Below are 24310 nucleotides of genomic sequence, written 5' to 3'. Positions count from 1 at the left end.
GAAGGAGAGGAAGAAAGAGAAAGAGGAAGAGGGAGAGAGAATGGGAGTGTTGCTTTATTGCCCGGGCTAGAATGCAGTCTAAAAATGGGTATGCCTATAATTGTGCTTAATAATAGAGACATGAAAAAAAAATGACAGAAGAAAATAACAAACAAGAAGCCAACCAATATTTCATTGAAACCTGTAAATAGATGTGATCTGGTACTGAGAAGAGTGTATATTTTGTGTATTTAAAGTGGAGAGTTCTATAAATATTAATTAAGTTTACTTGTTCCTGATCTGAGTTCAAATCCTGGATATCGTTGTTAATATTCTGTCTCATTGATCTGTCTAATATTGATGTTGAAGTCTCCCACTATTATTGTGTGGGAGTCTAAGTCTCTTTATGTCTTATATATCTTATATATCTAAGTCTCTTTATAAGTCTTACATATCTAATATCTGGGTATTCCTGTATTGGGTGCATATATATTTAAGATCTTTAGCTCTTCTTGTTACATTGATCCTTTTATCATTATGTAATATCCTTCTTTGCTTCTTTTGATCTTTGTTGCTTTAAAGCAACTCCTGCTTTTTTTTTATTTATTTATTTATTTATTTTTGCTCTCCATTTGGTTGGTAAATCTTTCTCCATCCCTTTGTTTTGAGTCTTTGTGTATCCTTGCATGTGAGATGGGTCTGGATGCAGCATACCGATGGGTTTTGGCTTTTTTTGCCTGTCTGTGTCTTTGGATTGGGGGATTTAGTCGATTTAAATTTGGAATTAATAATGATATATGTGAGTTTAATACTGCCATTTAATGTTAGCTGGCTGTTTTGCCTATTAGTTGATGTAAATTCTTGATTATGTTGATGATCTTTACTTTTTGGTATTTTTTAGAAAGGCTGATACTGGTTGTTCCTTTCTATGTGTAGTGGTTCTTTCAGAAGCGCTTATAAAGCAGGCCTGGTGATGATGAAATCTCTGAGTGCTTGCTTGTTCACAAAAGATTTTATTTTTCCTTCACTTATGAAGCTTAGTTTGACTGGATGTAAAATTCTGGGTTGAAAGTCCTTTTCTTTAAGGATGTTGAATATTGGCCCCCACTCTCTTCTAGCTTGTAGGGTTTCTGCTGAGAGATCTGCTGTGAGTCTGATAGGCTTCCCTTTATGGGTAACCTGACCTTTCTCTCTGGCTGCCATCAGTATTTTCTCCTTCATTTCAACCCCGGTGAATCTGGCGATTATGTGTCTTGAGGTTGGTCTTCTTGAGGAATATCTTTGTGGTGTTCTCTGTATTACCTGGAGTGAATATTGTCCTGCCTTGCTAGGTTGGGAAAGTTTTCCTGAATAATATCATCAAGCGTATTTTCCAGCTTGGATTGATTCTCTTCGTCACATTCAGGTACACCTATCAAGCGTAGATTAGGTCTTTTCACATAGTCCCATATTTCTTGGAGACTTTGCTCGTTCCTTTTTATCCTTTTTTCTCTAATCTTGTCTTCTCATTTTATTTCATTAAGTTGGTCTTCGATTTCTGATATCTTTTCTTCTGCTTGATCGATTCGGCTGTTAAAACTTGTGCATAGTTCGCGAAGTTCTCGTGTTGTGTTTTTCAGCTCCATTAATTCACTTATATTCCTCTCTAAATTGTATATTCTTGTTAACATTTCGTCAAACCTTTTTTCAAAGTTCTTAGTTTCTTTGCACTGGGTTAGAACAAGTTCTTTAAATTCACAGAAGTTTCTTATCATCCACCTTTTGAAGGCTGCTTCTGTTAATGGAACACACTGGTTCTCCATCAGGCCTTGTTCCATTGCTGATGAGGAACTGTGATCCTCTGTAGAGGGAGAGGCATTCTGATTTTGGGTATTCTCAGCCTTTTTAGGCTGTTTTCTTCCCTTCTTTATAGATTTATCCATCTGTGGTCTTTATAATTACCGTCTTTATAATTGGGTTTCTGAGTGGACATCCAACTTGTTGATTCCCAATGCTAAAATCTGAGCAACCCACAGTGTCGGCCAAAACAGCGGCGTTATGATTGATGGTGCTTTTCTGACTCTGCACTAAGAACCGCTGCACCAAGTCAGCTGCAAAGCCGCCTCACCGGCCATAAGAGTCGCGCTGGCGACCCATGGGGCTCCTCCGCTGGGTATCTCCTGGTGCGTGAGCAACAAAAATTTGTCTGAAAGTGTGGTGTACTCTCGTTCTCTGTGCTTTCACTGGGAGCTACAATCCCGAGCTGCTAGTGATCAGCCATCTTGGATCTCTCTCCCTTTTGACACTCTTTCAGCAGCTATACACATGATAAAGACATGGAGAATGGATGCATTATTACATCATGTCCCTACTTATCCATGACAATATTTCTTGTTCTGAAGTATGCTCTCTAAAATTAATATAGCTACTCCAGCTTCCTTTAGACTAGTGTTAGCATATCGTGTCTTTCTCCACACATCTATTATTAAAATAGTGGAGACTATATTTAAAGTGGGTTTCTTGTAGACAATATATAATTGGGTCTTGTTTTTTAACCACTCCGATGATCATTGTCTTTAATTGGTAAAGATTTATATCATTCATATTTAAAGTGATTATTATATTTAAATTTATTTCAGTTATGTTTGTAACTGTTTTCTATTGATTGCATTTGTTTCTGTTCATCTTTCCTGCCTCCTCTGGTTTTAATTGAGCACTTCATAAAATTCAATTTTATCTCCTCTCTTAGAATATTAGTTGTCTTAGTCTGTTTGTGTTGCTAAAAAGGAATACCTGAAGCTGGTTAATTTATAAAGAAAATAGGTTTATCTGGTACATGGTTCTGCAGTCTGTGCAAGCATCTACTTCTAATCAAGGCCTCAGACTGCTTGCATTCATGACAAAGAGGAGGGAAGTCAACATGTGAAGAGATCATAGAGTGAAAGAGAAGAAATCAGGGGAGGAGATTCCAGGCCTTTTAAAACAACCAGCTCTTATGGGAACTAACAGAGTAAGAACTCACTCACACCCTTTACAATAAAGAACATTAATATATTCATGAGAAATTCACCCCCATGACCGAAATACCTCCCATGAGATCTTACCTCCAACCCTGGGGATCAAATTTCAACATGAGGTTTGGAGGTTCAAATATTTGAACTATAGCATCAGTTATACTTGTTCTAAAAATATCTTTATGATTGACCTAGAGTTTGCAGTATACATTTTTAACTGATCTAAGTTAACCTTCAAATGACACTATATCACTTCACATATAGTGCATGAATCTTATATTAGAGCATTTCTAATTCCCTTTTCTTTCTTTTTTTTTTTACTTTAAGTTTTGGGGTACATGAGCAGATCACATAGAATTGTTACATAGGTATGCACATGCCATGGTGGTTTGCTGTATCCATCTCCCTATCACCTACATTAGGTATTTCTCCTGATGTTATCCCTCCTTTTCTTATTCCTTGTGACATTGCTGAATTCATTTTACTTATCTATATACTGTAATCACACACTATATAATTACTATTATCACTGTAAACAGTTCTAATTTTTTTCTTTCTAACTTTTACTTTGGGTCCAAAGGGTACATTTGCAGGTTTGTTACATGGGAAAATTGAGTATCCCAGGTGTTTGGTGTACAGATTATTTCATCATCCATGTAATTAGCATACCTAGTAGGTATATTTTAAAGTAATTAAGAATTTTAAAAAAAGAAGCATTTTATCTTCATTTATTCTTTCTCTGACAATCTTCCTTTTTTTATTTAGATGCAAATTTATGCCTGGATCACTTTCCTTTTCTTTCAAGTACTTCTTTCAATATTTCTTGCAAGAGATATGCTATTGATGAATTCCCAGTTTTTATTTTTTTCAAAGACTATCTTCATTTTTCTTCACTTTTAAAAGATGATTTCATTCCATACGGAATTCTAGGTTGGTGGGTTACATTTTTAAATTCTTTAAACATTTCCCTCCACTTTCTTCTAGGTGGCATGCTTTTTGGTGAAAAGTCTGCTGTAATTCTTATCCTTGTTCTTCTATAAATAACACTTTTTTTTTTCCATCTGGTTTCTTTTAGGATTATCTCTTTGTCTTTCCTTTTCTGCAATTAGAACATAATATGCCCAAGTGTAGTTTTTTCTTTTTTTTAGTATATTTATGCTGATAGACGTTTTCTGAGCTTCTTGGATTTCTGGTTGTATGCTTTTCATTATTTTCAGAAAGTTTTTGGCCATTATTACTTCACATATTTCTTTTCTTTGTTCTCTCTTTTCCTTTGGGATTTTCAATTACACAAATATTCATCTTTTGAAATTGTACCACAGTTCTGGTTATTTTCTGTATTTTTATTTCTTTTTTTCCATTTTAATTTGGAGAGTTTTATTGATACGTCTTCAAACTTACTGATTCTTTTCTTGATCATGTTCAGTCTATGGATAAACTCATTGAAAACACTCTTAGCATCTGTTACAACTTTTTTGTTTCTACTATTTCCTTTGATTCTTTCTGAGAGTCTCCATCTCTCTTCTTACATTACTTTTCTATGCTTGCATTTGTTGCATTTGGCCTCCTGTTTCTATTAGGGTCCTTAAATATTAATCAAAGTTTTTAAAAAATATGTTTTTTTAGAGCAGTTTAAGGTTCACATCAATAAAGAGAAAAAGATACAGAGATTTCTCTATACTCCTGTCCTCATATACATACAGCATCCATCATTATCAAACTCCCACACATGAGTGGTACACACGTTACAATCAGTGAACCCACTTTGGCATATCACCACTCAAGTTCCATAGTTTACATTAGTGCTTTCTTGGTGTTGTACATTCTATAGGTTTGAACAAATTTATAATGACAGATATCCAGCATTATAATATCACATAGAATAGCTTCAGTGTTCTAAAAATCTTCAGTGTCCTGCCTAGATCTTACTGCCTAATATCTGGTAGCCATTGATCCTTTCACTGTCTTTATGGTTTTGCCTTTTCCAGAACATCATACCGTTGGAATTATCCAGTATGTATGGAATTTTCAGATTGGCTTTTACATTTTTTACTTAGTAATATGTGTTTAGGTTTCTTCATGTCTCTTGGCTTAATAGCTTATTACTTTTTAGTGCTGAATGGTATTCCATTATTGGTATGTACCTTATTTACTTTTATTCATCTACTGAAGGAAATCTTGATTGCTTCCAAGTTTTGGGAATTATGAATAAGCTGCTGTAAAATTCATGTGCAGGTTTTTGGGTAGGCATAGGTTTTCAACTCATTTTTATAAATACCAAGGAGTACAATTGCTGGATCATATAGTAAGAGTACGTTGAATTTTGGAAAAAACTACTAAACTTTCTTCTAAAGTAGCTATACTATTTTGGATTTCTATCATCAGTCAATGAGAATCCCTTTTGTTTCACATTCTCACTAGCATTTGATGTTGTTAGTGTTTTTGATTTTGGTCATACTAACAGGTGTGCAGGGGTTCCTAATTTAATTTGCAGTTCCCTAAGGACATATCATGTTGAGCATCTTTTCATGTGCATTATATGCCATCTGTATATCTACTTTAGTGACATGTCTATGCAAGTCTTTTATCCATTTTTAATTGGATTATTTGTTGTCTTATTTTTGAGTTTTAAAAGTTCTTTATATTTTCAATAACACTCCTTCATCAAACAAGTCTTTTGCAATATTTTCTTCTATTTTGTGGCTTATCTTCTCATTCTTTGGGCGACATTTTTGTAGAGCAGAATTGTAGGGGCTATGGGTGCCACGCACTATCTGCACCTCATCCAAGTTTTTAATTTTCTCAGTTATCTCTGTATGTTCTCCTGGAAAATGGTACTGACAGCTGGAAGTAACCTTTCAGGGCTGTGGCAGAACCTGAGGCTGGTGATGCACGTGTAAACACAGCACTGGGTTCACCACACACACACAAAGTCTGAATTTCCTGGCTGTGGTCTGTAACTCCAGACCATGTAAAATGTCTCCCCCCAGAATGTATTCCAGTACAGGAGACACATACACAGTATATAAATGGGCAGCCAAATGACTGATGCTGAGGTGCAGAGGTTTCATTTTCACTGACCAGCCTCCATAGCCATCAGTGTATGCAGCCTCACCCAGAAACTTATCCAGGTTCCCATATACAAGACTACAATCTGCACCAGTATCTACCAGCACCAGCACCAGCACCCGCTGTACATGGCTGGGAGACCAGTGGATTGCTAATTCCAAATGTGGCCTCTGGTTGTCCAGTGTACCCCCAAGCCAGGCACCTTGGCTATTTCCCTAATCAAACAGAAAAAGCTCTACATCTCCACCTGACTCCAGCAAGTAGTCTTTGAACTGGAGCACGTGGGTGGGACTGCATCCTGCAACAATGTCTTTCACCCCCTTGGGCATTTTCTGGAATTGCTGCTATAGTGATAATTGCTTCCATAAAGTTAAGCGTATTTCATTGGGCTTATCAATTTTCTCTCAGTCAACCCCAGCCAAAATCAAATCTATCCCTATCTATTAGGGTGTCACTCATTGGGGTCCCCTTTTCTCTCATAGGGAAGCCCCCTGCAGGTAAGGCACCTTCCCCTTCTTCATGGCGCTGTCCCCTCAGTCCTGCCAATGACCTCTGATTCCCCGAGAGCCACCATGGCAGCGGTCACTTCCTGTATGTGGTGCCCTACATGCAGGGTGAGGATAGCAGCTAGGGAGACATCCCCAGGGGCACAGAACCCAACATGAGATCCCTCATGTGGGAGGGAAACGTTCATAATCTGGCCCCTAGGTATGCAGGTCAAAGATAGCCTGCCGTGTGCCCATCTCTTAATGGCTTGCATCACCTTGGCATATGACTGCCATTTACTCAGTTTTGATTATTTCACTGGCATTGTTCCACCTAGGCCATATGGCTGCCCATAGCCATTCGATCAGGGTGTGGCCATCTTGCCCTGTTACTGCCTGTGACACTTGCAGCCACTGATGGGGGGTGCGGAGGTGAGTCAAGATGGAGGCCAACTTTTCCATTTCAGAGATGGAACAGGAGATACAATCTGCTCCCTCATTCCACAGATGAAGCGTCCAGGTGAACAAGGGTTCCCCTGATGGTGGCGGCACTGCTTGCCTAATTCCTGCAACTCAGTTGAGGTATAGGCAATATATGAAGTGTGCTGCAATATGGTAGGGGGACCCTGAGGCTGCCCTTTGGGCCCTAATGGCTGTTCATTCATGATCTGCCTTCAGACAGACCACTTGACAAGCCCTCAATCTGGGTTCTTTCTCCTTGGTATCAGACTGAGTGGGGATCTCCAGCCAAGACGATGCACTGAGGTTTGTATTCAGAGCAGCCTCTAATTCTTTTTCCAAGCTCTGAAGCTGGGCCTCCAAGTGCCCGCCTGTGCCTGAAGGTCCCTTACCTGTGTTGCATCCCTTGGGAACTGGGGGTGTGCTTCTTGTAGCACAGTCAAAATGCCCATCCAACTTTGCCAGCAGACACTCACATTTTCTCGGTGCTCTGTCCTTCCAGCTGCTTCAGTGCCTTCTGGCTAGGTTTCCACTGGAGCCCATTTGACCAGTGCAGCTGCCACTGGGTACCACAACCCATGTTGTGGCCACATGGCTAACCAGGAATCAGCAGGACTGAAGGCCCACTCACTTTGGGATACTGCCAGCTATACCAGTTGTCAGGTTTGAGCCCGATATGAGGTCTGGGAGGAGTCAGTGGGCAGGTGGCAGGTCTCTGGAAAAACACTTGAGGAACCATAGGTAGTTGCAACATGACTTTATTCTCTCTCTGGGCATAAGCCATATGCACAGCATTAGTGGACAATCATGACTCCAAGACAAGCATGAGCTCACATGAGTGGTTACCCAATGTACCTCATGGGGAATGATTATATAATACATGGGGTTATGCACCTGCACTCCAAACCCACTAAGCCATGCTGTGCTGGAAGGCCACCTCAGCCTACTCCTGACTAAAGCACAGCCATCTCCCTTACACATGCTATAAGTTAAGCTGGGTTTAATATTTGCTGTAGCCATATGTTCCAGAGGCTTCCATTTCCTCTGTTGTCCTTATTTTTATCTCCCTTGTTTATGTGGGGATTTCATAGGTAGTTTTCCTGAAAGAAAACTTGTGCCTTACAAAATTTCAGGTGTAATTTCTATTATTATGCTGTAACCCATTCGTGTGGTGTCAACGCATGAGAAGAAAAAGCATTCTATAATTTCATCATCAAATCTCAGTCTTCTTTTAGCAAACCTGTGTCCATGGGATGTGACCTACACAGCAGATTTTAAGCATTTTCCTTCCTAAGGTGAGATATGAAGAATTGAAGGGGCTGGTATAGGAGGAACGTCCTTCCCCTCACATGGAATAATAATGTGGCAAGGCTGGGCACGGTGATTCATGCCTGTAATCCCAGCACTTTGGGAGGCCAAGGCAGACAGATCACAAGGTCAAGAGATTAAGACCATTCTGGCCAACATGGTGAAACCCCATCTCTACTAAAAATACAAAAATTAGCTGGCCGTGGTGGTGCACACCTGTAATCCCAGCTATCCAGGGGGCTGAGGCAGAATAATCGCTTGAGCCCAGGAGGCAGAGGTTGCAGTGAGCCGAGATTGCGCCACTGCATTCCAGCCTGGTGATAGAGCAAGACTCCATCTCAAATACTAATACTAATAATACTAATACTAATAATCTGGCAAAATATTTTCTCTGGAAGAGAAAACCTAATCATGTTCCCGAAGGCAAAACTCAAAAGTGTGGGAAGGCCCTTACAATTACATTATAATTTCTCCTTCTCTTTCTCATTGTAGTCAGCCTCTAGCAATTCATAAAAATTAGCATCAGGTGTTCCAATTAGTATACAATTCCTGTAGCTTCTGCCCCAGATAAGCAAATGCTGGCTGTGACTTTCTAGATTTACCTGTCTCTTTAGATTGTGGGAATGTGGTTTTGTCTTGTAGTGTCAGTTCTCTATAGGTCCAAGAAAAGTCATTGACTTTCACTTTACTTTTATTGTAAGAATGGAAGTGATGTTTCTAAGCTCTTTACAAGTCTCAGCTGAAACCAGAAGTCTCCATAGTTTTTTATTTCTCTTTAACATGGAAGATGCTGGAGAATATAAAAACCATTATCACCAATAACAACCAAAAAAAAGAAAACCAGTTATTAATTATCTACTGTGCCTCAAACTATTCTAGGTTTTGGCTGTGTAATATTCTTGAGCACAACTGGGTTAAAAATCAGGCATTGCTTCATTATGACTTTTACTTCTTGGTTCTGTTTACCTGAGCAGGGCTCTAAAGTCATAACAGCAGTAACCTTTCATTGCATATAATTTAGCAGTAATTTTTAAACAGAACCTTCTTAGAGTTGGAGGGTAGGGCACAATGGGGATATTGTGGAGTGCCTTCACTTTTTACCAAGAGTATTTGGATTTTAAGCCCACACTTTCTTTAGTTAGCACACTGCTGATCCCTATTTCCATTTCCTCTCCTACTTTTGAGTCATTCCTAAAGGAGATACAGACCTACTAGTGTCAAAAAGTGAATTATATCAAGAGATAAGAAATAAAACATCTGCAAACATTTTATAAATACTTAAATCTGTGACACCAATCATTTATGTCTGCAGATTTTTTCCCATTAAATTATTTACTCATTTATTCAGTAAGCACTTCAAGCTCTGTTTTAGTTATGACAGTAATTAAAAAATACTTATCACTGTTGAAGATATCAAAATCTATTATTGAAGATGCACATATTAACAAATTAATATAACACATAATGGAAAACTGTATGTTAGTTAGATATATGTACCAATAGAGCAAATATTTATAAGAACCACATACAATAAACATTAATACCTAACTTTTATTTAAACCATATTGTCCACTTGTCTTGTTATACACGCTATAAACGTATATCACCCATAGTTATGTTTTTCAACTCTTAAAAATTTTTTTCACTTAATTATTTCCAATTTTATTTAAATGTATACTAAAACACAACCTTGGTGAGCACAGGTTAACGTTATTTCTGGGGGTCACATTGGTCCATGGGGGATGAATAGGAGATAGGCACCTTTATCTAATTTTGCTCATGGATGGTATCCCACATTGTAATTTATTATACTTTACCTTTTTAATTCTAATGTTAGAGAGAGAGCTGATACTCTTGGGTCTTATAATAAGAACTATTTTTTCCAGATGGCAACAATGTATATATAAGTAATGCGTATATATGAGCTTGTATATGAATATGTTGGAAGGAATCAAAATTGGAAGATGATGAGAAGAAACTGGAAGACATTTCTACGAATCAATTTTAACATCCTTGTTGATTCTGTGTTTTCAAATGTTGGGTCTTGTCATTTGACACTATTAATAAGAATATAAAAGAATAACTTGTAGCTAAGTATAGTTGCATATATTTCAAAACCATCTGGTTTTAATCTCAATAGACATCTGGAAATCTTAATTATATTTTAATAACTTGTTCTTAAAAGAAATTATTGTTTTACTCTGATTTTCAAAGCATGAAAGAATGTATTTTGTAAAAACCTATTATTCTTGTGTTTAGTGATATTATGTGAAAAATTATATGCATAAATATTATTAATATAGGTAGACCATTTGAAATCAGGTTCAGATTTTTGGTGTCAAGTATATGATCTTACTATTACATAAAAAGTATGAGCAGGGAGTTCCAGGGTTAGATTTTTTCTTTTAAAGGAAAATGTAAAACAAAATGAAATTATGTTGTTGGAGTGGTAGAAATAATTATGACAAAAATGTTAGGAAACTAATTGTAGTAAGTTCAAGAGTTATAATGAGAATCAGGATTATGGTTGTCATAGTTGAAGTAGAGTGAATGACACACTGTACTTCAAGTAATGTAAAAAATGAAGTGGAACTGAGATGATCTTAATGATGGCTATCATTTATTGAACATTTAAGTGTAGGGCATTGTATCAAAATATTTTCAAACATTTTAGTTGATAACAAAAATTATATAAATACTATTATTTTATTTTAGTAGATGTGAATATTGATTATAAACATGAAATGATTTGTTCATTATTGAACAGTGGAATGCCTGGAGTCAACCACAGTCAAACCTCGGAAACTCTCAAATAGTGGTTGGCACTGTTGCTACTGCACCATTTCAAGCCTACATAACAGCACTGCCATTAACCCAAGCATGTGGTAGATGAGAACTAGTATGTCTGGAAGTGATAATAATAAGTTTCATCCAGCGCTTCTTTATGTTTGAGAAGCCTATGAAATATCTAATAAGATTTTTTAAAATAAAAAGTTAGAAATCCTATCTGTAATGCATATTAGTCTGCACTCAATTGCTTAAGTAGGAAATATGTCATTATAATGCAGAATTGGTTTGACTTATAAGCAGATTTCCCTAAAAGAGTAATGTTTTCCATCACAAAGAAAGTACAACGTGCGCTAACACAACTAAACATAGTACTGTACATGATGTCCACTCATTCTGTTCTCCTTTGGCCCACATGATCTTTCTTAGAGTGTTTATGGTAAGCGTTCTCTAGTATGTTTGTAAATTTTGATGTCTCCATAATTCAACAAACTCAGCCTTTTCTTATACTACCATAAAATAGCCTCTACCATTTTTAAGGCCAAATGTTACACTTACTGGAATAATTCTCTACTGGGAATTTTACATTTTTTTAAAACTTCTAGCTATTTTTATTGTTTTGTTAGTGATCTGGTACAAAGTAACATAGCTTTTTAGTAGTCCACATCATTCACAGTTTCACCTTAAGTCCTGTTATTTTTAGTGCATGATTTTACAGATTACGAAGTGTGTTCAGTAACCCATATATTGTGTTATAGCAGAAACACCTGAGTGAATTTGAAACATAAGAGAAATGGCAAGAGTGATACACAAATTTGGGAGGAATCATCATATAAAAGGAAGTTGAAGCAATGGAAGTAAATCCTTCTTGAAGAATTTACTTCCATTGTTTCAATCAGAAGAGAAAAGATGAGATGATAGAACTCTGGAGAGACATTTGCTAAGAGATTGAAGGAAGCAGGAATCAATGAGAGAATTGGCTCTTCTTGGTTCCTTTGATCCTTGTATTATATATATTCATTTATTCAAAGAAATATTTACGGGGCAAAGCCCTTGAGAAAGAAGATGATGAAAATAGTCATTTATTTTATGCTTTTAAATTTTAAAATAAGCACATATTACATAATTGCTATCATTAAATCAGATTGCCCTGAATTTTCCATTAGCCTCTTATGAAATTTCCCACTCAAATGGGAGGGGAAGCTCTACCTTTGGCTTCCTATAGAACCTGAAAGTATGGTTGGTTCCAAGTTGGACTGCGTTTCATTGGTTCCAAGGGCAGATACTGGGATACTCTGCTTGCCTGATTCATTTTCCAGTCTGCATTTATCAGGTATAAACACCTTAAATCGAGTCATCATTCCTCTGTGCATTAGCCAAGAGATACAACAAAGCAGTAGGAACTAATACATTCTGTCCCTCTCTTGATTTTCTTTTGGGAAACACCAAGTTTTTAAAGCAAATATGTAAATATCTGTATGCATTGATTGAGTTGATAAGATAGTGCTGTCTGGCAACCACTGTATTTATTTGCATTTATTTTTAGTATTTTTAAATACCTCTTGACAGTGTTTCCAACCATGACCAATGTGCTAGAATAGAGAATCTATTTGTCTCAGTCAGGCTGGTCTCTTTACATAAATATTTCAGGATATGTGGTTTGCATTTTTAGTCAATAGGATATATCCTTTAAATTTAAACTAAGAAATATTGGAGAATTTTGGGTAATAGATTCAAATTTATAAAGTGAATTTATGATAAATATAGTGAATTTGAACTTTTCTGATTTTAAATTTATGGTGTCAATTTGGTCACTTAAAGATATTTTTATTCTCAAAAAGCAACCCCCTCTCAATACCTATATGTAATGACTATAATCCAATTCTCAATTATGACATTGAAAATGATTTTAGTCTTATTAATAAGATAATTATTAATAGTGTAAGAAAAATAGCTTAGTCAAACTAAATATGTACACACACATATATACACACACGCACACACATACACATACACACACACACACACACAAAGAGAGAGAGAGAGAGAGAGAGAGAGAGAGAGATGGAGAGATTTACCTATTTGATATAGTTATTAGCTGTACCTTATGAAATAGTGCAACTATGAACTTAGGTTGAAAAATTACATTGATTATACACTGCCCAAAATAGTATTTTACCATTCCTGACACGTTGAGAATATTATACACTTGATTTATCTACAAAGCTCAACTTTTGTACTGATTATTATTGGTAATAGTTTTTGTTTTAGCACCATCTGTACCAATATATTGATAAGAAGCAAGTTAAATCTATGGCGTTCTATTTAGTTCGAAATTGGTCTACTTGGTGAGTGATTCTGTGTACATTCACACATCAGTTAATATAATTTAAGGTTACTAGCCTTATTCAAATAGACAATTCTACAAGAAAGGCTTGTTGATATGGTTATGTCAAGTGTCACCTATGTGAAATATGTTATTTAAAAAAGTGAAATAAAGAAAATATTGATTTTTTAATCTATAACCAAATACGTTTCCTTTATATATGCCAAACTGTAATACGGAAAACAACCGGCCCATTTCATATTATGCTTAATAAAAATTAATGGAACCTGCCCCTAATTTAACAACTATAATAAATAACTCTTTTTTATGTTCTGTATCAGTTTACCTTCTAATTGGATTTCTAAAACTCAAGGATAACAATTTGCTGAAACATTGAAGGCTCTGTAATCTGAGTTCTTAACAATTAGATTTGAAGAAGGCTTTCTGGAGAATTAAAGGTCTTTTCATTGAAGAGAAAAGAGGCTGGAAGTGTTTATTATCCCTTTTACAGAAAGAGCAAGGCAGTCTTTCAAATGATTAATTTGGCAGTGTAAGCTAAACAAATCTTCACCAACAGATTGTAAAGCAGAAATAATTCTATTTAATTATAAGGAGAAAAATAGTCCCATTGGATAGTTTCATTATTAATAGAATGGGATTAGAGTCAAATTGTGTTAAAAACATGAAATAAATATATGTTTAATATTATACATACATGTAAATAAAGGTAGAGTATTAGATTAGTGATAGTAATGCAGAATTGGAATGCTCATCCTTTTTAAAAATATTTATACCATCTATGGAATTTTTATGTTATACAATTAATTATGTGGGTTATAGAGATTAAATATTATGTAAAAGTGTGTTTGCATGAAGCTTTGTACAATGTATCAAAAAGATATGGAAAAACAAAAATAGAGAAATCATGTCCCTTGGATACCTGAGCCGATTTGCTTAAATATCTTGAATGCCAGTAGTTAAAGGAAAATGTTAGCTTTATAACAGTTGTAGGAATACCTACTGGAGTGATTTGATTTGGAGCATAATGGTGTCATTCACACTTCCTCATTTTTTTCTTTCACCTGCTCATGTGGTGAGCAGATGTGAGTAAAATTATACCTTTAGACATTATTCAAAAAGATATTTGTGTCTGAAACTATATTAAACACAGCATGCAGATTTCTTCAGTATAACACCACAGTTTGACACACAGTAGCTCTTTCAGTACCTTTCAGGTAACATTTTTTGCAGTTACATTTATCGTAATATGCAGCTAATGTCAAAATGGGTTTGAATATTTAATTGTTGAGTTAAATGATTTTAAAATATCATAATGTTTATCAGAAAATATAAGTAAAAGTTCTGTAGAATATTTATAAGCATTCAAATGTATCAATATGGTAAAATGTAAATTTTTCATATAAAATGTAAATTTTTCATATAAAATGTTAAGCTTAGCATCATTTAATTTCATTGTTTTTTGTTTATTAACTTTATGTATACAGTTTTTAACTGAACAGAATACTAGGTAACAATTTTATGGAAAACAAATTGAAAGATATTTTCACTTGTCACAATGCTTTCACTTTTATGTCCAAAATATTTCTATTTTTATATACTTATCATCAACCTACATACCTAAAAATGTACATTTTCATATGTAGAAAACTATTCTATATTCAAGTCACTTATTTTTTTATGTCATATATTTCATTAGTGAGTTTAACCTTAGGAATATAATTATAGAAGGACTATGGACTTTTTATTTTTATTAAACTTTATTCTGGGCTGAGTGCAAATGGCTCAAACCTGTAATCCCGGCACTTTGGGAGGCTTAAGTGGGCACATAGTGAGATTCCATTTTAAAAATCAAACAAACAAAAAAGCCAGCCATGGTGGTGCATGCCTGTGGTTCTAGCTACTAGGGAGCCTGGGGTAGAAAGATTTCTTGAGCCTGAGAGGTCGAGACTACAGTAAGCACTGATTGTACCACTACCCTTTAGCCTGGGTGAGACCTTGTCTCAAAAAACAGATTATTATGACATTGAGTCTCTTTATTGTGTGAAATTTCATATGATATTCAGATGCAAACAAACAAAATTTTTGTATTTTTTTTCTTGTCAGTGATATTTAAATGTGCAAGTGCTCAAGGTATTTGTATTAGTTACATAGCTCTTCTCAAAAGCATTACCCCCAGGGAACCTATTTAATAAATTTGGACTGGTTTTGGTGATGACAATGAATAGGGCCATTATGGCATCTAAGGTTGGATGGGCCAGGTTTGTAAATTTTCCTAAACTGCTTGGGATTTAAGGAAGATTAAACCTCACCTCATGATTTTCAAATTGCTACTGTAATATTTATGTAGGTAAATCTCAATTATATAAGACTAAAACCTTTTATTCTTTTCCATTTAAGTGCAAAATATTATTACACAGTTTGACACAGAAATTTCCAGAAATACAAGTACATGTAAAATGAAGCAAAGACTGTCCTTTTCTTGTTTGGATCTTTACCATGGTTTACCATTTTAGAAATTCCATCTATAAAGACAGTGACACTCATGACATTTGCCTATCTATACAACTACATCAGTTTGAATTGATAATGCTTGTATTTATGGCAATATGATGTTCAGGCATATGACTGGTTTTTTTTTTTTAATGTTTTCAAGCTTAATTATCCCAAATCAGTAAAACTTTGAAATATGTTATTTTAATTTTATTTTCTTTTAGTATTAGAGTTATATTTTTCTGAAATTTTATGTTTAGGTATATTATCTAGGAATTATATAAGAGAATATAAATTTTTGTTACACAAAGTAGGTGTTACTATTGAAAGTATTCTGAATAATGTCAGAAAATTATCATGTATTTCACATGTAATACCTTTTCTGTAAACTTTTTGAATTCAGGTAAAATATACATATAATAATATGCACACATCTTAAGCATATAGTGTGATAAATTTTATATATGTACACATCTATGTAATCAACAGCTTCACTGACAATATTTCCAGCATCTCAGACAATATATGCTTTTAAGAGGTAATCTGTTATCTTAATTATTAATTACATCACCAAAACTTTAGTATGTCCTCTTCTTAGAAATGAACTCATATTATATATATATCTGTGTATATATGTAGATATACACAGATATATATACATATACACACATATACATAAATATAAATTTATATATATTTTATATGTATAATATATATTTAATATGCATATATTTTATACATATATGTATATATTTTATACATATATGTATATATGATGCATGATATATGCATATATTTTTCATTAAAATATTGAAAAATATTTGGATTATTTTTAGATTTGGACTATTAGTAATGAACACTCTTGTATATATACTTTGGCAGGCATATGCATTCATTTATATTTTTTATAAACCTCAGAATGCACTTGTCTTTTCACAGTATATGTATATGTTCAGATTTAGTAGATATTGCCAGTTTTACAAAGTGTTCATACCATGTTATATTATCATCAGGAATATATGAACATTCTATTTGCTTCACATGCTTATCAACAATTGGCATTTTCATTCTTTTACGTTTTATGCCTCCTGTTTGGAATGTAATGGTATATCATAATAATTTTTAATATTTATTTTCTTGATGATAATAAATGGTGAGCACATGTTTATAGTTTGAATGGACATCTGGTTCTCCCCTTTTCTGAAGTTTCTGTTTGAATTGTTTGCCCAGTTTTTTAAGTGGGTTGTCTTTTATTTTTCTTTTATGGGTGGAGGGGGAGGTGAGTTATCTGTTACCTAAAGCATTTATCCTTTGTGTTACAAATAATCCAATTATACACTTTTACTTATTTTTAAAATTTACAACAAAATAATTTTTGACTGTAGTTACCCTGCTATGCTAGAAAACAATAGGTCTTATTTATTCTTCTCAACCATCTTTTTGTGTCCATTAACCATCCCCACTTCCCCACAAACCCTCCTTACCCTTCACAGCCTCTGGTAATCATCCTTCTACTCTCTATCTTCAGGAATCTAATTATCTTAATTTTTAGCTCCACATGTGAGAACCTGTAATGTTTGTCTTTCTGTGCCTGGCTTATTTCACTTAACATAATGACCTTCAGTTCCATCCATGTTTTTGCAAATGACAGGATCTCATTCCTTTTTATGGCCAAATAGTACTCCATAATATATATGTGCCACATTTTCTTCATCCATTCATCTGCTGTTGTTGAATTCAGTTGAGGATTTTTGCATCAATATTTGTAAGAGATATTGGCCTGCAGTTTTCCTTTTTTAATGTGTCTTCATCTAGTTTTGTATCAGGGTATACCAGTCTGGGAGAATTAGTTTTGAGGTATTGATTCCTCCTATGTGTTTTGGAATAGTTTGAGTAGGATTGGTATTAGTTTTTCTTTAAATGTTGGGTAGAATTCATCAGTGAAGGCATTGGGTCCTAGGCTTGTCTTCACTGGGAGGCTTTTAATTGTAGCTTTGATCTTGTTACTTCTATTGGTCTGTTCAGGTTTTGGATTTCTTCATGGTCAATATTGTTGGGTTGTATGTGTATAGGAATTTATTTATTTCTTCTAGAGTTTTCAGTGTATTTGCACATGGTTCCTCACAGTAGCCACTAATGATCCTTTGAATTTTTGCAGTATTAGTTTTAATGTCTCCTATTTTATTTCTAATTTTATTTATTTGGGTTTTTCTCTTATTTTTTTTTTCTTTGACTAAAGGTTTGTCAATTTTATCTTTTCAAAACACCAACTTTCTATTTCCTGGATCATTTGTATTGACTTTTTTTCTTTGAAATTCATTTATTTCTATTCTGATCTTTATTATTTCTTTTTTCCACTTATTTTCAGTTTGGTTTGCTCTTGCTTTTCTAGGTCTTTAGGATGCATTGTTAGGTTGTTTTTGGGAAGACTTTCTTTTTTTGGCATGTGTACTTATAGCTATAAACTTCCCTCTTAGTGCTGCTTTTGCTGCATCCCATAGGTCCAGCTATGTAGTGTTTCCATTATCATTTGTTTCCAAAAATTTTTCAGTGTTCTTCTTAATTTCCTCATTGACCCACTGGTCATTTGGGGGCACATTATTTAATTTCCATGTGTTTCTATGGTTTCCCAAATTTATTCTGTTACTGATTTATGTTTTTTTTTCCATTGTGGTCAGAGAAGATGCTTGATATTATTTAAATGTTTTTTAACGTTTCATCTCTTCTTTTTTGATCTCATATATACCCTATTCTTGAGAATGATCCATGTACTAGGGAGGAAAGTCTGTACTCTGCACCCTTGGATGAAACATTCCGTAAATATTTACTCGATCCATTTGTTTAGAGTGCAGATTAATTTGTTGTTTCTTTATTTTTATTTTTATTTTTTAAAGATAGGGTTTCACCATGTTGGTCAGGCTGGTCTTGAACTCCTAACCTCAGGTGATCCACCTGCCTTGGCCTCCAAAGTGTTTGGATTACAGGCGTGAGCCACTACGCCTGGCCCTGTTGTTTCTTAGTTGACTTTTTGTCTGGGAGATCTGTTTATTGTTGAAAGTGGGCCATTGAAGTCTCTAGGTATTATTGTATTGGAATCTATCTTTTTTGTTCTAAAATTTCCTTTATATATCTGGGTGCTCCAGTGTTAGGTGCATACATATTTATAATCATTATGCCCCGTTGCTGAATTGACCTCTTTTTTGTTACACAGGGACTTGTTTGTCTCTCATAGCTTTTGTTTTGAAATCTATTTTGTCTGATATAAGTATAGTTACAAGTTTTTTTGTTTTTTTGTTTTTTTTTTGGTTTGTTTTTGGTTTCCACTAGCATGGAATATATTTTTCTATTCCTTTATTTTTAGCCTATGTATGTTTTTATAGGTGAAGTGTGTTTCTTGTAGACAACAGATCATTGTTTTTGTTTTTTTTTTATTATTCATTCAGGAACTCTATGTCTTTTGATTGGAGATTTTAGTTCATTTACGTTCAATGTAATTACTGAAAAATAAGTACTTAGTCTTGCTATTTTATTATTTGTTTTCTTGTGGTATTCTCATTCTTCTTTTCTTCCTACCTGTCTTACTTGTAGTGAAAGTGATTTTCTCTGGTGGTACAATTTAATTACTTGTTTTTATTTTATGTGTATCCATTGTATGGTTTTTTTACTTGAAGTTACCACAAGGCTTGCAAATACTATCTTAAAAACTATTATTTTAGCTAATTACAACTTAACACTGTTTCCATAATTAAACTAATAAGCAAAATGGAAACTAATAAAAACTCTACACATTAACTTCATCCTTGCACTTTTTAAACTTTTTGTTGTTTTCATCTTCTTATATTAACCATGTCTTGAAAAGTTGTAGATATTATTTTTGATTGGTTCATCATTTATTCTATTTAAGAATATTTTATACATCACAGTTATAGTGTATAATATTCTGTTTCTCTGAATACTACTATTACCAGTTATTTTTGTACCCTCTGATAATTTCTTATTGCTCATTAACATCCTTTTCTTTCTGATTAAAGCACTCTCCTTAGCATTTCTTGTAGGACAGGACTGGTATTGATGAAACCCTTCAAATTTTGTTTGTCAGGGAAAGTCTTTATTTCTCCTTCATGTTTGAAGGCTAATTTTGCCAGATACACTATTCTGAGGTAAAAGTTTTTTTTTTTCCTTCTGCACTTTAAATATGTTATGCTACTCTGTACTGGCCTGTAAAATTACCACTAAAAAGTCTGTTCCCAGATGTATTGGAGATTCATCATATATTATTTGTTTCTTTCCTCTTGCTGCTTGTAGGATCCTTTCTTTGTTCTTGACCTTTGGGATTTTGACTATTTTATTAGTCTATTTTCACATTGCTATAAAGATACCACCTGAGATTGGGTCATTTATAAAGAAAAAAGTTTAATTGACTCACAGTTCTGCATGGTTGAGGAGGCCTCAAGAAACCTGTAATCATGGTGGAAGCAGAAGAGGCACGTTTTATATGGCAGCAGGTGGGAAAGACTGTGAAAGCAGGGGAAATGCCAGATGCTCATAAAACCATCAGATCTCATGAGAAGTCACTATCATAAGAACAGCATGGGGGAACCATCCCCTTAATCCAATCACCTCTCACCAGGTCCCTCTCTCAACATGCGTGGATTATGGGGATTACAATTCAAGATGAGATTTGGTGAAGACATAGCCAAACCATAACAATTATTAAATACCTTGAGGTAGTCTTCTTTGGGTTGCATCTGCTTGGTGTTCTATAATTTTCTTGTATTTGGATATTAATATCTTTCTCTGGGTTTGAATAAACTTTACCTTTGTAATTATCATTTTAAATGAGCTTTCTAACTCTTTTTCTCTGCTGCCCCTTTAAGACCAATAGTGAGGGAATGTGTTCTCTTTCCAGGCCCATGAGTGGGTGCAGTTTTAAGGGCAAGAATTTCCCAGCACCATGCCCCCCTCCCATCTTTCTCCATCTGGGAGACTTAACGGTTTATGTTTGAATTTTGCAGGTGCAGGAAGAAACTAAAGGTCAGTCACTCCAGCGGAAGTTTTAAGGAGCTGCTTTCATTGGCCAGAGGAACTTGGGAAGGTGGGAATTTCTCCCAGGATAAATTCCCCTGCTCCTTCACCCACAGCGGATTTCCAGCTTTCTGGAATCCCCTCACACATGGTGGGAGCTCCCTCTGGGATTTCCCCTCTGGAATCCCCTTCCACACTCTTTGTGAAACCCTTTCTCTTCTTCTCCTTTCCTTTTCTTTTCCCTACCTAAATAAAATCATCTTTCTGCAACACTTCTCAGGTCTGATATTTACTTTCATGAGCATACGGTGCATGTGCAGTGGCCCCGCCACTTATTCTTTAAGAGGTTGGAGGCCAAGAACCCACAGCATTCCCTTGAGGAAGCTGTGCCTCACTGGCACTCAAGAAAAAACCTGGTAACAATAGCACTTAATTTCCCCTTTTTAGGCTACTTTTTAGATCTTGTATGTGTGGTACATTCCTTTTTACTCTCTTTTCTTTTGACTCCTGTCACTGTATATTTTCTAATAGCTATCTTTAAGCTCACTAATTCTCTTTTCTGCTTGATCAATGCTGCTATTAAAAGTCTCTGATGCAAAGAGCTTGCTTGGTGCTCCAGCCCACTGTGGCAAGCTGTTACCTAAAGTTCAAGAAAAAGTTTCTTTTACTTTACCTTCTGCTATTCCAAAGCATAAGGGGTCTCTCAATGTAACCACCATACCTGAGAATGTGTGGAGCCTCACTTGTAGTCAGCAAGTCTCACCCAAGTCCCACAGCATACCACCTGGTTATCACTGCTTGTTATAACTATGGTTATTCAAAGACCAAAGGTTCTTTAGTCAGCAGGTGATGGGTGCTCCCAGGACTGGGCCCTTCCCTTAAGACAGTAGGTTTCCTTCTGTCCTAGGCTGTGTCTAGAAATGTCACCTGGAAGCTAGGGCTTGGAAAGGGTGTCTTAAGACTCTGTTTCCCTATGCTACTGTTGCTAAGGAGGAATCCACAATGCAAGACAAAGATCTCTTTACTCTTTTCTCTCAAGTAAAAGTAAGGAGTCTCTTTTGGAGCAGCAAGATGTGCAGCCTGGAGTTCAGGGAGGAGCAGCAAACCACTCCCTTAGCTTCCTCAGCTGGTGTCTCAGTAGGTTGTGTGGCCCCATCACCATCCACTGGTTTTGAGCCAAGTTCAGCACTGAGAACCACCTAGGGAAGTCTTTGTGGCCTAGACTGCCTTTCAAATGTGTTTAGAACCCCAGAGCCCTTTAGCTCATGGTGCTGAGGCTTGCCGGAACTCAAGTTTCAACCACTGTGATGGGCACTTCCCCTCCCTTCTGGCTAGGGCTGGTTTAAATATTCCCTCTGTGGGTGAGCATCAGCTGCGTTCAGCCCAGTTTGGCTTTCTACTGTGACAACAACTGCTAAGTTCTATGTAATGTCTGTCATTTGCTGCTTTCTCCATCTTCTAAGCATAGAGAATCTCTCTTCATACGACTGGCCACCGTAGGAGATGAGGGAGTAGTGGCATTGGTGATTCAAGATTGTCTGCTGCCCTCCTTGGTGCCTCCTTCAGCTATATGAAGTTAAAACCAGGTACTGTGAGTACTCACCTGATTTTTGTTTTTTTATGAAGGTGTGTGTTTGTGTGTGTGTGTGTAGATAGTTGTTAAATTGGTGTCCTTGCAGAGGGAACGATCAGTGGAACATTATATTTGGCCATCTTGCTACACCCCTCCTCCATCATTCCAGATTGTTTTTTATCACACTTGTGGAAATTCTATAAGTATTCTGGATATGTTATTTATTGGAATATGCATGTGTTTGTGTGTGTATGTGTGCATATGTATACACACACACACACACACACACACATAAGTAAATTACCATATGTGTGTGTGTATGTGTGTGTGTGTGTGTATAAAATAAATACTCTCTCCCAGTCTCAGGGATGCTATTTTACTCTATTAATGATGTATTTTGATGAACATAAACTCCAAATATTAATGAAGTTATATTTATTAATCATTTGTTTGATGATGAATTCTTCACTCCTTTTCTGCTTAACAACTGTTTTTATAATTATAAAAATAACTTCTTAAGTTTTAAAATTAATTTTTATTGTTTTAACAACAACTTTGACCTAGAATGCTATTGTAACATCTTGTGCAGGTGTACGTAAAATCATCTGACCTCATCTATTTGTCCAATGACAATTCCATTGGACAAATTTTAATTAGAAGCTGTGCTGTACAAGATGTAGGATTTTAATTTTAAAAATTTACTCAGATTCTTTTATAATTTAAGGCAAAATCAAGAAACTTCTTAAATCAAATAACTTCCTGTGTAAATATAGAAAAAGGTTAAGTAAATATTGACTCTGAGATCAATGAAAGCTTCAAAGATGTGCTGATACTTGAGTTTGAAATAGAAGGATGATACATAATGACAAAAAGAGCATAATAATACTTAAGTACATTTAAAGCAAGGAAGTAATTAGGGCACTTTAGGAAATGTAGGTTACTAGGGGGATGTTGAGAGATAAAGATCAAAAGATAATTTGAACAACCACAAAGACCATGTCAAAGAATCTGGAGTTTATTCTTTTGGCAATAAGTGGAATTGAAGTTATTCATGTCTGGGAATGAAATTATTTTAGTCATGTTTTTAAAAAGTAACACAGGAGAGAATAAGATGTAAAAATTGAAGACATCTATCAAACAGTCTAATTGAGTGACCTGGACTAGGATAGAACCAGTGGGAATGGAAAGCAGACAGAAAAGTGGTACTGATTTAAATAATACATACTCGTTAAGTAAAAATTACATTTAACTGACTTTGGAGACTAAGTGGATATATGAGCTATGGTAAAAGAGATGTTTAGAGACAGTGTTATTCAGAGATGGATAATGTGGAAGCTAAATAAAGGAAGTTAGAATGCTTTACTCTTACAAACTAAAGAATAAAAAAACAAGGCTTCATTGGAAGTGCAGAAGGGTTCCTTGTGAACAGAAGCTGAACATGGGTCAGTTGGTCCTGAGAGATGGGCGAACACCTGCATCCATGAAGAACTCTGTGATTGCTCTTCTCTGTATGCCAGATCTCTGTCACTTAACTGGAAAACTTAAATGGAATGAGAATAATGGGATCCTGGGGTGGCAGCACTCAACCATCAAAGCAAGGTGAGTATAGTTACCATAATAGACAGTAGAGGCAAAGCAGCAATCAGACTAGTCTGACTCATGCAGAGCTCTGGCATTGGCTAATTAATCACAATGTTCCTAGAAGTGAAATTGATAGGAAGCCCACTGCATTCTTACTTAATTTGTGTAAACAGAAAACTTTCAGGTCAAGTAGACTAAAGACTAATTCGAATGA

At 35.3% G+C, this 24310-nt stretch overlaps 1 long non-coding RNA gene across 1 annotated transcript; it reads right to left on the bottom strand.

The window, feature by feature from the left end:
• Window positions 1-3204: 3204 nt before the first annotated feature.
• On the bottom strand, window positions 3205-23996 carry LOC119470285. The gene is made up of 3 exons (XR_005199167.1): window positions 23905-23996; window positions 13786-13791; window positions 3205-3216 (listed from the first exon to the last, which is right to left on the bottom strand). It is a non-coding gene; the product is annotated as an uncharacterized LOC119470285 (long non-coding RNA).
• Between the last annotated feature and the right edge of the window lie 314 nt (window positions 23997-24310).

Source organism: Cebus imitator, unplaced genomic scaffold (genome assembly GCF_001604975.1).
Source record: "Cebus imitator isolate Cc_AM_T3 unplaced genomic scaffold, Cebus_imitator-1.0 Scaffold26, whole genome shotgun sequence".
NCBI lineage: Eukaryota > Metazoa > Chordata > Mammalia > Primates > Cebidae > Cebus > Cebus imitator.
Note: the sequence above shows the minus strand (reverse complement) of the source record. Positions and strands in the feature narration are given on the sequence as shown.